This window comes from Xenopus laevis, chromosome 7L (assembly GCF_017654675.1).
Source record: "Xenopus laevis strain J_2021 chromosome 7L, Xenopus_laevis_v10.1, whole genome shotgun sequence".
Lineage (NCBI taxonomy): Eukaryota > Metazoa > Chordata > Amphibia > Anura > Pipidae > Xenopus > Xenopus laevis.
In genome coordinates, this window is record NC_054383.1 from 91,185,811 (window position 1) to 91,199,211 (window position 13,401).

Genomic DNA, 13,401 nt, shown 5'->3' on the forward strand with positions numbered 1-13,401 from the left:
CCTTGGACTCCCTATTATTATCCAAATAATCTACATTTTTTAAAAATATCTCCTTATCCTCTATAATAATAAAACAGTATCTTGTAATTTATCCAAACTAAAATATAATTAATCCTTATTGGAGGCACGACCAGTGTATTGGGTTTATTTAATGGTTACATGATTTTTTTTAGCTAACGAGGTACAGTACGAAGATCCAAATTATGGAAAGATCCATTATCTGGAGAACACCAAGGGGCACATTTACTGTGGGTCAAATATCGAGGGTTAATTAACCCTCGATATTCGACCATCGAAGTAAAATCCTTCGACTTCAAATATCAAAGTCACAGGATTTACCACATTTAGTTCGATCGAACGATCGAATTAAAAATCAGTAGATCGAACGATTAAATCCTTCGAAATGAACGATTCGAAGGATTTTAATCAATCGATTGAACGATTTTCCTTCGATCAGAAATTGCTTAGAGAGCCTATGCGGAAGGTCCCCATAGGCTAACATTGGTGCTCGGTAGGTTTTAGGTGGCGAAGTAGGTAGTCAAAGTTGTTTTTAAAGAGACAGTACTTTGACTATCGAATGGTCGAATAGCCAAACGATTTTTAGTTTGAATCGTTCGAGTCGAAGTCGTAGTCGAAATTCGATGTTTTTTTCATTCTAATCCTTCACTCGAGCTAAGTAAATGTGCCCCCAGGTCTCAAGCATTCTGGATAACAGGTCCTATGCATGTAATAAGATGCACGTGTATATCTGTTGTTTAAGCAACAGAAAAATACTGGAATACATTTTGCACAGACCCAGAATAGCAACTATTGCAGCCTATAGGAATTATGTGAATATTCACCTTAAGATGCATTCATGGGAATTTTTAAGTGAGAATCACCTGTTACAGGCATCTTTAAACTGAATCTTTGGTGACAGTTCATCTTTCTGTGGAAAATGATCCCAAACACAAGATCAAAGCTTCCGTTCAAAGTTCTGCTTGTGTTTCATTAATTCCCAGCAGTGAGAAAGATAGTAAAGAGCAAGTTTAGGAGTCTGTGATGGGGTCAGGGAAATGTCTAAGGCCAAACTTATCAGCAGGAGAATACCAGGAGGCTGTTAATTATATAGAGCTGGCAGGGGAGTTTCTCAGAAAGAATTTGCACAGTGCAAATGGGAGAGCATGTGCTAATAGAGTCCTCACACTATCATATAGTCAGAGCTGTAAACGGCATAAGGATAGATATGTTCTGCCTGTACACTGTCTGACTGTGCTAAACTCTGCAATCTATCTGGACCAGGGCATAACTACATATGAAGCAGACCCTGCGGCTGCAGGGGGGCCCATGAGGTATAGGGGGCCCCAGGAGGCCCAAATAAAAAGCAATTTCAACATATACTGTGTTGGTAAAACAGGAAAACCTCTGAATATATTGGGGGTCCTAAAATGTGGGGCCCAGTAACATCTAGTTACACCACTGTCTGTATCCACTGTATTTCTCTGTGCTCTCACACTTTATTTATTTATTTAATATAATATTAATTTGAAAAACAAACTTCTAAAACATGGAAACACCAGGAACATTACTTGCCTGCCTTTTGTCTTCTCTATCTTCTCCCAGTTCCAGGTGCACCCTGAACCCAACGCAAATAAAAATAGATATTAAAAGTTTTGAAAGATTTAAAGAAAAAATAGATAGACCCCTAGGCTATAGCCTAGGTAAGCCTGTGCATTAATCCGCCCCTGACTGCACCTAAAAGGGAGGTTTTCTACAGGTAAAAATAGCCTTGCATATGTAAATATAAGGAACATCCTCAAATATTCTAAATAAAGAAATCTCCTACCAGGCCAGCTGCCACATTTCTAAACTACTTTAATACATAAAGATAAAGTATGAAGGAGAGGAGGAGATCCTGGAAGCCAACCCAGTTATCCACAATTTGGCTTAGAAGCAATAGATATAATTTCATTTGACATATGATGTACGTCTGTACATTTTGTACCAGAAGCTATAATGCTACAGTTATCTATTTATATGAACTTATTTATGTGACATGGTGTTCCTCATCCCTCAACGTTCTATAATGGTATGTTCCAAAGTACATGTGATTGGTCCCTCAGACAATCTAGTGCCCAAAAGACAACACAAAGTTCTCTACTATGTACCAATATCCATCCTTCTGCAAATGGAAAGCTACAGACAATTCCAGCTGGCCAGTTCCTCTCTGGATATCCCAAAGAAACCAACTATTCAACTTCCAGCAGTGTCGGACTGGGACACCAGGGGCCCACCAAAAACCCTTAGACCAGGGGCCCACTCAAAAACCTTTAGACCAGGGGCCCACTCTAAGTATTATTCCTTACTCAACCTCTATTCTCCTAGTCTCTTTTCTTTACATACTATAACCTATTATTCCATCTATTTAGCCTCTTTATTCTCATAGAAATAGGGAAGGCCATGAAATAAGCCAAATGTTTAGAAGCAGGAGGGCCCACTGACACCTTGGCCCACCAGGAGTTTTCCTGGTATCCGGTGGGCCAGTCCAACACTGACTTCCAGAACTATTGCCTACTATGGAGTCTGGTGCAATGTTTAGCATTACAGGCTTACAGAACTGGGATGTTAATTTTCATTTCAGCTAGGCACTATACTGAAGAGTGGTATGTTCCCCACATGTTCTTTAGGCACTTTAGTTTCCTTCCACACTCCATCTATAACAAAGGCAGGTTTAATGACTCCTGATAAAAATTAACCATATTGTGCATGTGAAACGGACCAAGACTGTAAGTTCCATTGGGGCAGGAACAGATATTAATGATCTACAACCTTTGTAAAGGGCTCTGGATTACAGAATGGCTATCTTCCATAGACTCAAAATAATACAAATTTAAAAAAAAATATTTATTTTTTATCTGTAATAAAACAGTACCTTGTAACATATAATTAATCCTTATTGGAAGCAAACCCAACCTATTAGGTTTATTTAATGTTTACATGATTTTCTAGTAGACCTAAAGTATGAAGATTCAAATTACAGAAAGATCCCTTATCCGGATAACCCTAGGTCCCAAGCATTCTGGATAACAGGTCCCTGTATTACAATTCTCCAATTTATGCTAGCATTGTATAAAAAAATAATGTATTGTTTTTCCTTCTCGCCTTTACAATTCATTCCTTTTCTAGATGTTTCTCCTTTGTTTCTTGTAGCAGTGTATGAACAAACAAAAGTATTTACTCTTGGTTGCAGATCTGCTATAAGCATGAAAGGGTTATTAGGTTACATACCAAGAACTCCAAGTGCCATGGGAAAACATATATTACCAGAGACAGTGTCCCTTGCCATCACTATTTATTGATAATAACCCAAAATCAGGTGAATGCAATGCTGAAAAACAAAGACTACATGGGAAAAATGTTTGTTTACTTAAATGGGTGGTTCACCTTTAAATTGACTTTTAGTATTTTATAGAATGGCTAATTCTAAGCAAATTTTGATTATTTATTTTTCATTGCTTCAGAAGGAAATTTATGTCACTTTGGAATTTCCTATTTCTCTGAGAGTCATAAGCGAGTGTGGGAAGCTGCTAATCGAGGCTGCTACAAACTCCAATCTAACCCTACAATCTCGGGTTTTTAACGCTTATTTATTATTATATTTTCCCGAAAATTTGCTTTGCGGGAAAAGCTCAGATTTTCACGATTTTTTAGTGAATTTTCGCCTAAAAAAATCATGAATTCACCCGAAAGCGCCGAAAACATAGTGAAATTGCCCGAAACCCCAGACACAACCAAAAATCAATGGGACTGTTCCCATTGACTTTTATGCAACCTCGACAGGTTTGAGATGCCGTGTTTTCATATTCAGGCTTTTTAGCCCTCCGGGTTTAATAAATTCCAAAAAATTAGTGATTTTTTTAAAAGTCAGATTTTATAAAAACAAAATCACAAATTTTTCAGATTTCGGGGAATTTCGGGTATTCGGAGCTTAGTAAATAACCCCCTAAGTGTTAAGCAGCGTTAAAAACCTTAAGGTGTTTAAAACCGAAAAGGCTTTGTGAGGAATTGCATTTGGGAGACTGTAAGTACCCAGTGTAAATATGAGTGCAAGTGGGTTTGCTGGTATCACTCAGTGTGTGTCTTGTCACATGTATGTGGCATTGGAGCAGCAGTTCCATGCAGTATTTACATGTGAGAGATGTCGGTGGGTTTTCATCTTGGAATCTGAACTGCAGACTCTAAGGAGTGAACTTGCAGCACTGAGAGCAGCGGCAAACATGGGGGAGGAAAGGAGGCTCACAGAGCTAGTGGATTGGGGGGAGGAGAAGGGGCAGTGGAGGCTAATGAGGGAGGATGGTTTGTGACAGTCAGGAGGGGAGGTAGGGGACAGAAGGGTAAGGGGGCTGGTCCACAACTTGTCCAAAACAGCAAGTTCGCCGTTTTGGCTGAAGATGCTGGGGAGGAAAACTCTGAACTGGCATGTATGGAGCAGACCGACTCTCAGAGCACCCTGGGAGACAGTGGTTCTAATACGGATGGTGGGGGGAGTGCAAGGAAGGAAAGGCAGGTTTTAGTTATAGGGGATTCAATTATCAGAAAGGTGGATAGGGTAATCTGTCGTAGGGCCCCTACATGCCGAACAGTCTGCTGCTTGCCTGGTGCTAGGGTTCGGCATGTGGTGGAACGAGTGGACAGGTTATTGGGAGGGGCTGGGGAAGACCCAGCGGTCTTGGTACACATAGGTACCAATGACAAAGTTAGAGGAGGTGGTGAAGTCCTCAAAAACGATTTTAAAAAACTAGGTGTAAAGTTGAGGGCGAGGACTTCCAAAGTAATTTTCTCAGAGATATTCCCTGAGCCACGAGCAACGCTAAGGAGACAGCGGGAGCGTAGGGAGATTAATGCGTGGCTGAGAGATTGGTGTAGGGAGAAGGGTTTTGGGTTTTTGGAGAACTGGACTGATTTCTCAGTCGGCTACAGGCTGTTTGGTAGGGATGGGCTGCAGCTGTTTTGGGGGAGAAGATGGCTAGTCGATTGGAGGAGATTTTAAACTAGGCATGGGGGGGAGGGTTCAGTAAAAGATTCAGTGGAAGACAGGTTAGATGAGATAGTGGGCAATGAAAGGGAAAATGGGGGAGGAGAATTGGCTGGGGGTATCGTTAAGGATAGGGAGGACCACATGTCATATGTTCAATATGGTACCAGTATTAAATGTATGCAAATGCAAGGAGTCTGACTGGTAAAATGGGAGAGCTGGAGGTGCTGGTGCTGGAGGGAAAATATGATGTGATTGGTGTGGCCGAAACATGGCTGAATGAGTCACATGACTGGCAGTTAATATCAGTGGCTATACTTTGTTTCGGAGGGACAGAGGCAATAGAACAAAAGGAGGAGGGGTATGTCTGTTTGTTAGGCAGGATTTAAAAAGTTATATAAAGGAGGAGGTTATGTTAGAAAATGAGGACGCAGAAGTCTTATGGGTGGAGTTCTTCACCAATTGTAAAGAGTCCAGCAAATTAATTGTAGGCGTATGCTATAGACCCCCTAATGTAAGTGAGGAGGAGGAGACTAAGCTCCTGATGCAAATAGAAAAGGCTGCTAGTTTGGGTAAAGTAATGATAATGGGGGATTTTAATTACCCAGATATTGACTGGAGCAACAGTACTGCTAGATCAGTTAATGGGAACAAGTTTATAAACTTGTTGCATGACAATTTTATGGCACAGGTTGTTGAGGAGCCTACCAGAAAAAATGCTATTCTGGATCTAGTGATCTCAAATGACCCACAACTTATAGCAAATGTGCAAGTCATTGAACCCCTGGGTAATAGTGACCGTAATGTTATATCATTTAATGTCTGGTGCAAAAAACAAATGTATACTGGGGCAACAAAAAACATGAATTTTGGAAAAGCTCATTTTAGTGCCTTGAGGGCTGCCCTACAAAGTATTGATTGGGGCATTACGTTTTTAGCTAAAAACACAGAGCAGAAATGGTTGTCATTTAAAATGATATTAAATCATTACTGTTCTCAATTTATTCCCTTAAGGAGTAAATGTAGAAGCTCTAAGAAACATCCTATGTGGCTTAATACAGAAGTAAAGAAGTTAATATTAAAGAAGAGAAATGCATTTAAAAACTACAAATCAGTTCGGACAGAAGCTGCATTTAACGAATATAAACACTGTAATTAATGTTGTAAATCAGCAATCCGGAAGGCAAAGTAAGAAAATGAAGAGTTAATTGCAGTGGAGGTGAAAACTAACCCTAAAAAGTTTTTTAAATATATTAATAGTAAAAAGATGCAGGTTGAGAGAGTTGCTCCATTAAATAATGATACCAGTATGGTTGTAACAGATACAGAAAAGGCAAATGTGCTAAATCAGTTCTTTTCTTCAGTGTATACAATAGAGGAGTCTGAGTTCCCAGGCTCACTTTATAACTGCACTAATGGCTCAGATCAGGATATGATTTATATAGCTTTAATAGAAATTAATGTAAACAAGGCTCCAGGGCCTGATGGCATACACCCCCGGGTTCTAAGAGAGCTTAGTTCAGTTTTAGACCAGCCCCTATTTCTGATTTAATCAGATTCACTTTCATCTGGTATGGTGCCTATGGATTGGAGAAAAGCTGATGTTATTCCAAAATTTAAAAAGGGATTACATCTCAGTCTGTCAATTATAGGCCAGTAAATTTGACATCTGTGATGGGCAAATTATTTGAAGGCTTGTTAAGGGATCACATTCAAAATTTTGTCTTAGTGAATGGCATTATGAGCAGCAATCAGCATGGCTATGAAGGATAGGTCATGTCAGACAAATTTGATTGCTTTTTATGATAAGGTAAGTAAGATGCTGGACAGTGGGGGGGCAGTAGATGTGATCTATTTGGATTTCGCCAAAGCGTTTGATACTGTGCCCCACAAACGACTGCTTTCTAAACTAAGGTCTGTCGTTTGCACATGGATAGGAAACTGGCTACAGGATTGAGTACAGAGGGTGGTTGTTAATGGTACATTCTCTACTTGAAGTAAGGTTCTTAGTGGAATAAGGAACATATCCAAAATACGATCATTTATCACCCAAGATGCTGCCAAAATTCTTATTCACTTTCTCATGATATCGCGTCTAGACTACTGTAACTCTCTTTTAATTGGCCTCCCCCTCCAGAGACTGTCACCTCTCCAGTCCATAATGAACACTGCTGCGAGGCTCATACACCTCAGCAACCGCTCCTCCTCTGCCTCGCCATTCTGTCAATCCCTGCACTGGCTTCCGTTACCTTTCAGAATCAAATTCAAATTAATGACACTGACTTTCAAAGCACTTCAAAACTCTGCCCCACCCTACATCTCTGAACTCATCTCTATATACTCACCCAATCGCTTACTACGCTCCTCTACTGACCTGCTACTCAACTCTTCTCTCATTACCTCCTCACATGCTTTGCAAGACTTTGCAAGGGCTGCACCCCTCCTCTGGAACTCTCTCCCACGGTCTGTCCGACTTTCTCCCAACCTTTCTGCTTTCAAGAAATCTCTTAAAACGCACTTCTTTCGAGAAGCCAACCCTCACTCTGCTTAACTACCAAATGCAACACCACATACAAAACCACTTTTCTCACCCACTTAATTCGATCTTGCCCACTCCCACACCCTGTGTATTAATCCCTTCCATTTAGAGTGTATGCCTATGCATAGGGCCTTCCTCACCTTTTTGTACCTGTATTGATTGTGATGTATGTAACTCCATATGTTCTATGTATATAATTCATGTGATTTAGTTGTATAATCACATTTACTTTACAGTGCTACGCAATATGTTGGCACTATATAAATACATGTTAATAATAACAATAGTGGGGTCCCTCAGGGCTTGGGTCCACTTTTATTTAACAAATTCATTAATGACTTAGGGGAGGGTATTGTAAGTAATGTATCAGTGTTTGCAGATGACACAAAACTATCCAGCCCAATTAATTCCATCCAGGATGTGGCATCCTTGCACCAGCATCTTGACAAACTGGCAATCTGGGCAGTTAAGTGGCAATTGAGATTCAATGTTGATAAATGTAAAGTCATGCACCTGGAATGTAAAAATATCCAAGCCACTTATACCCTTAATGGGACTGCACTAGGCAAATCCATTATGGAAAAGGACTTTGGAGTCCTTGTAGATGATAAACTTGGCTGTAGCAAGCAATGCCAGTCAGCAGCATCAAGGGCAAATAAGGTCTTGAGCTGTATTAAAAGGGGCATAGAGTCACGGGAGGAGGGTGTCATTCTTCCACTGTATAGAGCACTTGTAAGGCCCCATCTAGAATATGCCGTACAGTTTTGGTCTCCATCAAACAGGACATTATTGTATTAGAAAGGGTACAGAGAAGGGCAACTAAGCTGGTAAAAGATATGGAAAATCGTAGCTATCAGGAAAGACTGGCCAAATTGGGGATGTTCACGCTGGAGAAGAGGTGCTTAAGGGGAGATATGATAACTATGTATAAATATATAAGGGGATCATATTATAATCTCTCTAATGCTTTATTTACCAGTAGGTCTTTGCAGATGACACAGGGTCACGCATTCCGATTAGAAGAAAAGAGGTTCCGCCTAAATATTCTGAAGGGGTTTTTTACAGTGAGAGCTGTGAAGATGTGGAATTCTCTCCCTGAATCAGTTGTACAGGCTGATACATTAAATAGCTTTAACAAGGGGTTGGATAGCTTTTTAGCAAGTGAGGGAATACAGGGTTATGGAAGATAGCTCATAGTACAAGTTGATCCAGGGACTAGTCTGATTGTCAGGAAGGAATTTTTTCCCCCTCTGAGGCAAATTGGAGAGGCTTCAGATGGGGTTTTTTGCCTTCCTCTGGATCAACTAGCAGTTAGGCAGATGAAAAACTAAAAAAAAACTAAAAGGTTGAACTTGATGGACGTGTGTCTTTTTTCAACCTTACTTACTATGTTACTATGTATGTATGATAGAATCATTATGCAGGCCTGGAGACTGTAGTGATTATTCAGTTCTGATGCAAGTTACACTGGTTTCTGAGCGGCCATGTAATGAAAACCTGAATGAATTACTAGTCAGACTTATATTGTTTTATAGTCTATATATGCTGTATAGTGTGTCAGCCCCTAAGCTCAGACAAGTGACAACAGCACAGAGTAGAGACCTGTAAAGACAGAGTGGGTCTATTGTTTAAGACCCACACCCAACCTGTACCTGCTTATTTTAATCCTGACCAGCACCCACTTTCAGGTTCTTATAAAACTTCACTCGACCCGCCCCTTCCTTAGTAAACCTTGTGACTTCACATAGCATGGAAGTGACATCAAGTGGATCGTTTTACATGGGGAACCTGCAACCTACCCACTGCAGTTAATGTCTACCCGTGGGCCATTGGCATGGTCCAGACATCAAGTATAATCCACCCTAACTCCAACTGCTTTGATGGTATTCCGGGGTATCCGACCTGCTTCTTTAGGACTTAGAAATCAGCAGATGGGGAGCTTCTAGAGGCAAATTCAGAGGCACAGATCTTCACTGGTTCACTGCTATGATGATGTTGGATTGGTACAGAAGCCCAAAACACAATGGGGCTCATTTATCAACACTGGGCATATTTGCACATGGGCAGTAACCCATGGCAACCAATCAGATTGCTGCATTCATTGTTCTACTTGCAGCTGGTTTCAAAAAGCTAATCACTGATTGGTTGTATAGGTAACTGCCCATGGGCAAATTTGCCCAGTGTCAATTAATGAGGCCCAATGTGCAGTATTTCTATTCTAATTATTTGTCAACCTTTAGTTCTCCTTTAAACAAAAAAGGGCTGCACAGTATGCTAATGTTTTATATAGGACATTAATGATGTAATGTAACTCTTTATTACCAGCCGAAACAACTTGTAGTTCACACCCAACATTTCAAGCTCTGTGGTTTGTTAAACTGTTTTGCTGAACCTGCATCAATCCTATGGATGAGCCTTGTTTGCATTCGCCTGTTCAAAGTAATTGACCTTCACGCTTCTCTGCTCTATCCCACAATCCTTGTGTACAAAGCGCTGGTGGCTTGGAATAACATGTGGGTGATACTCTACACCAGTTCCCTAACTGGGAGCATTTTCCTTTCCCAGGAGAAGTTTGACATTTTGGCAGCTGTGTGAAAAAGTCAGGCAGGTGTCTGTAAAGAATTATAGCTAGGTTCAACCACTATATATCACTAGTGCCATATATTTTGTTTGTACATCTATATATATATATATAAGACAAAGAACGCAGGCAAAATGATAGAAATGTTAAAAGCAGTGAGCACTATATTATATTACATAAATATATTAGGATTTTTAAACATAGGTTTTAGATCTATATGTACCATTATATTTTTATTATTTCATTATTTTAGGCTAAAGTCACCTTATTATCAAGGAATATACCTAGGCTAAAAGGGATATCTTGTATATCCAATGTTAAAGGGAAAGGGATGGTTACTTCTTAAATGTCTTGCAAATTATCCGCACCAGATGGAAATGTAAATTCAAAGTCAAGACTCCATTTCCACAAAATTTATGATGCTTATTCACAGGTCTGTTAATCTGGCTTTTTTCTGTCAGATCTGCTCTCTTTCAGACCTTTAGCCAAAATGAATGGAATACAGGTATGGGATCCATTATCCAGAAAACTCAGAATTACAGAATAGTCGTCTCCCATAGACTCTATTTTATAAAAACAATACACATTTTTAAAAAGTATTTCCTTTTTCTCTGTAATATTAAAACAGTAGCTTGTGCTTGATCCAAACTACAATATAATTAATCCTTATTGCAAGCAAAACCAGCCTATCGGGTTTATTTAATGTTTACATGATTTTCTAGTAGACTTAAGGTATATAGATCCAAATTACGGAATGATCCATTATCCAGAAAACCCCAGGTCCTGAGCATTCTGGATAACAGGTTCCATACCTGTCATAGACAAAATGGAGATAAAGGGGTTAATATATAAGGTCTTAAATGGGGGAGAGAATCTGACTAAATATCTTACCAAGAAAAGCTCAGGAAGTGAAAACAACATCATTCTTCATGCTCTGCACTATGTAGTACAATAAATGGCAAATAAAATATACACATACCGTTTACTATAAAATAAGCAAACCACATTTTCAGTGATGCCAACCTGGACCGGAAATGAATTGGGTTTGCCTTGGCTGTCCCGACCACACCCCTGTTGGCCCCCCTCCCCCCCGATTGTGCTCCCTACTCACCTGTTTTGAGGCTTATGGGTGACATTTCAATGCATTTCAGTGCAGCGGATAAGAAAGGACAGCAGTTAAGGAGCTTGTTACTGCAGGTGACAGACTTGAGTGAATTTGAGTCAATCCCAAAAATGTGGGTGAGTTGGCATATCTGCATTTACAAAATATGCCCATATTTATTGGGCTGAGGTTAAACACAACAACATCAAGTCAGTGTCCATGCGTCAGTCCTATCCTAAGTGAAAAAAAGAAAGTGTTACCTTTGGGGGGAGACAGACCATACCTGCTTTTCTCTTTATTTAGCATGATCTCTTTCAAAGACACAATTAGGCGGGGGTTGGGAGAGCGAGCATTGAAGGAGAGAGCCACCTCCCCAAAAAATATAGTTTTTTAAAACGAAACAAGCTGAAATGCCGCTCCTCACCTTTCTTATTGGGTGCACGTGGGCAAGGGTTAATTTACATACTAAACAATTTAGCTCCCCCTAAAGGTAACGCTTTCTTTTTTATACTTAGGATAGGACTAACGCATGGACACTGCCTTGATGGGGCGCGTCAGCTTATGCAAGCTTTGTACAAACTTTGTAACTAAAAGTGTATTTTTTTAAGAAAGTTAACAGTTCAGTTGTGCAAGAATATTTTTTTAGGGGTTTATATGTTGAGAGTGCTGGGGCTAACTTGTTTAGTATGTAAATTAAGCCTTGCCCACGTGCACCCAATAAGAAAGGTGAGGAGTGGCATTTCAGCTTGTTTCGTTTTAAAAAACTATATTTTTTGGGGCACCTCTAAAGAAAATCCTGTAATATTTTCTGCCTAGAACCAAAAATATGTGCAACTAATACATTAGAACAGGTGATCTTCTCGTCTCACGGAAACGTGTGGGTATGTTTTAACCCTTTAAACGCCATGTCTAGAGATCACAAGCAGCACTTGAATATTCTGCAATTCTCTTGTTCATGTTTCTACTGGGAAGTGACTAAAGATATATTGATTGTTTTTGTATGTAATCTGTACATTCAAGGGTCTATTTATTATGCTGTGGAAAAAGTGGAGTGACACATAATCGGTGATGTTGCTCACAGCAACCAATCAGATCTTTGCTTTTGTTTTCTAAAGGTGGTGTGCTCTCTCTCCCTGATATGCCCACCTTGAGGGTGGGTGATATCGGGATGATCCGATCGTGGGCCATAAGACTCAATGACTGGATCACAAGAAGGCGAATACGGGTGGTCTGGCCTAGGACCGCATCAACAAACTGATTTGGTCCTCATTCCAATAAGATTTTTAAACATTGGCCGATTGACATCAGGCTGATTTTCTGACAGATATCGATTGGGGGAAGCCCATCGCAGGGCCCCATACACTGCCCAATAAGCTCCTGACAATCTTTCGCAGCTTATATCCATGTATGGGGATCTTAACCGTTGAAATCTAATTGCAGGTTGGTTCGCCCATTTTTTACACAGCATGATAAATAGGCCCCTTAATGTACTTAACCATTTAGTCTACTTTATAAATACACACTGCCATGACAAGGAGTGTGTGTCAAGTCTTTAGGAGATGTTTTTGTCGCTAAGCTCAAAAATGGTCCTCTCTATAGCATAAATAGAAGTTATGTCACACTGTACTGACATTAAATATATTCCAGTATAGCCATTTTCTTTATTAAGATTCATTGGTAAGGACGTTTTGAGGGTTTCCTTTCTAATATGCATATACAAACTGAACTGTAATTAATGTGACCACAATAAAATGTTGTGGATGGTCAAAGCTCCCATTAGCTTATAAGTTTTTTAATGTATGAAAACCTTGTTGTATCAGCAATATAGCCATAGCTCCAATGATATCTAGGACAGTAAATATGTGTTCAGTCCAAATCACACAATAATTGCCCTTCAAGAAGCAATCAGAACAGCATATCCTCTTTAAATCCCACCTTACCCTGTAACTGACCCTCATCCTGTCTGTGTGTCTTTAGTTCATTATCTAATTCAGGGCTGTCCAGAGGGTGGCCCCATCCGTCTTTACATGATGTCATCCCTTTGGTCCCAAACCTGTGCCTTGACAGATAAACAGCCCACAACATAGAACAATATGAACACCACAATCTGTCAGTCTTCCCTACAAAGTTTTAAAAGATCCATGCACAATTAAAAGCAGCAGCAA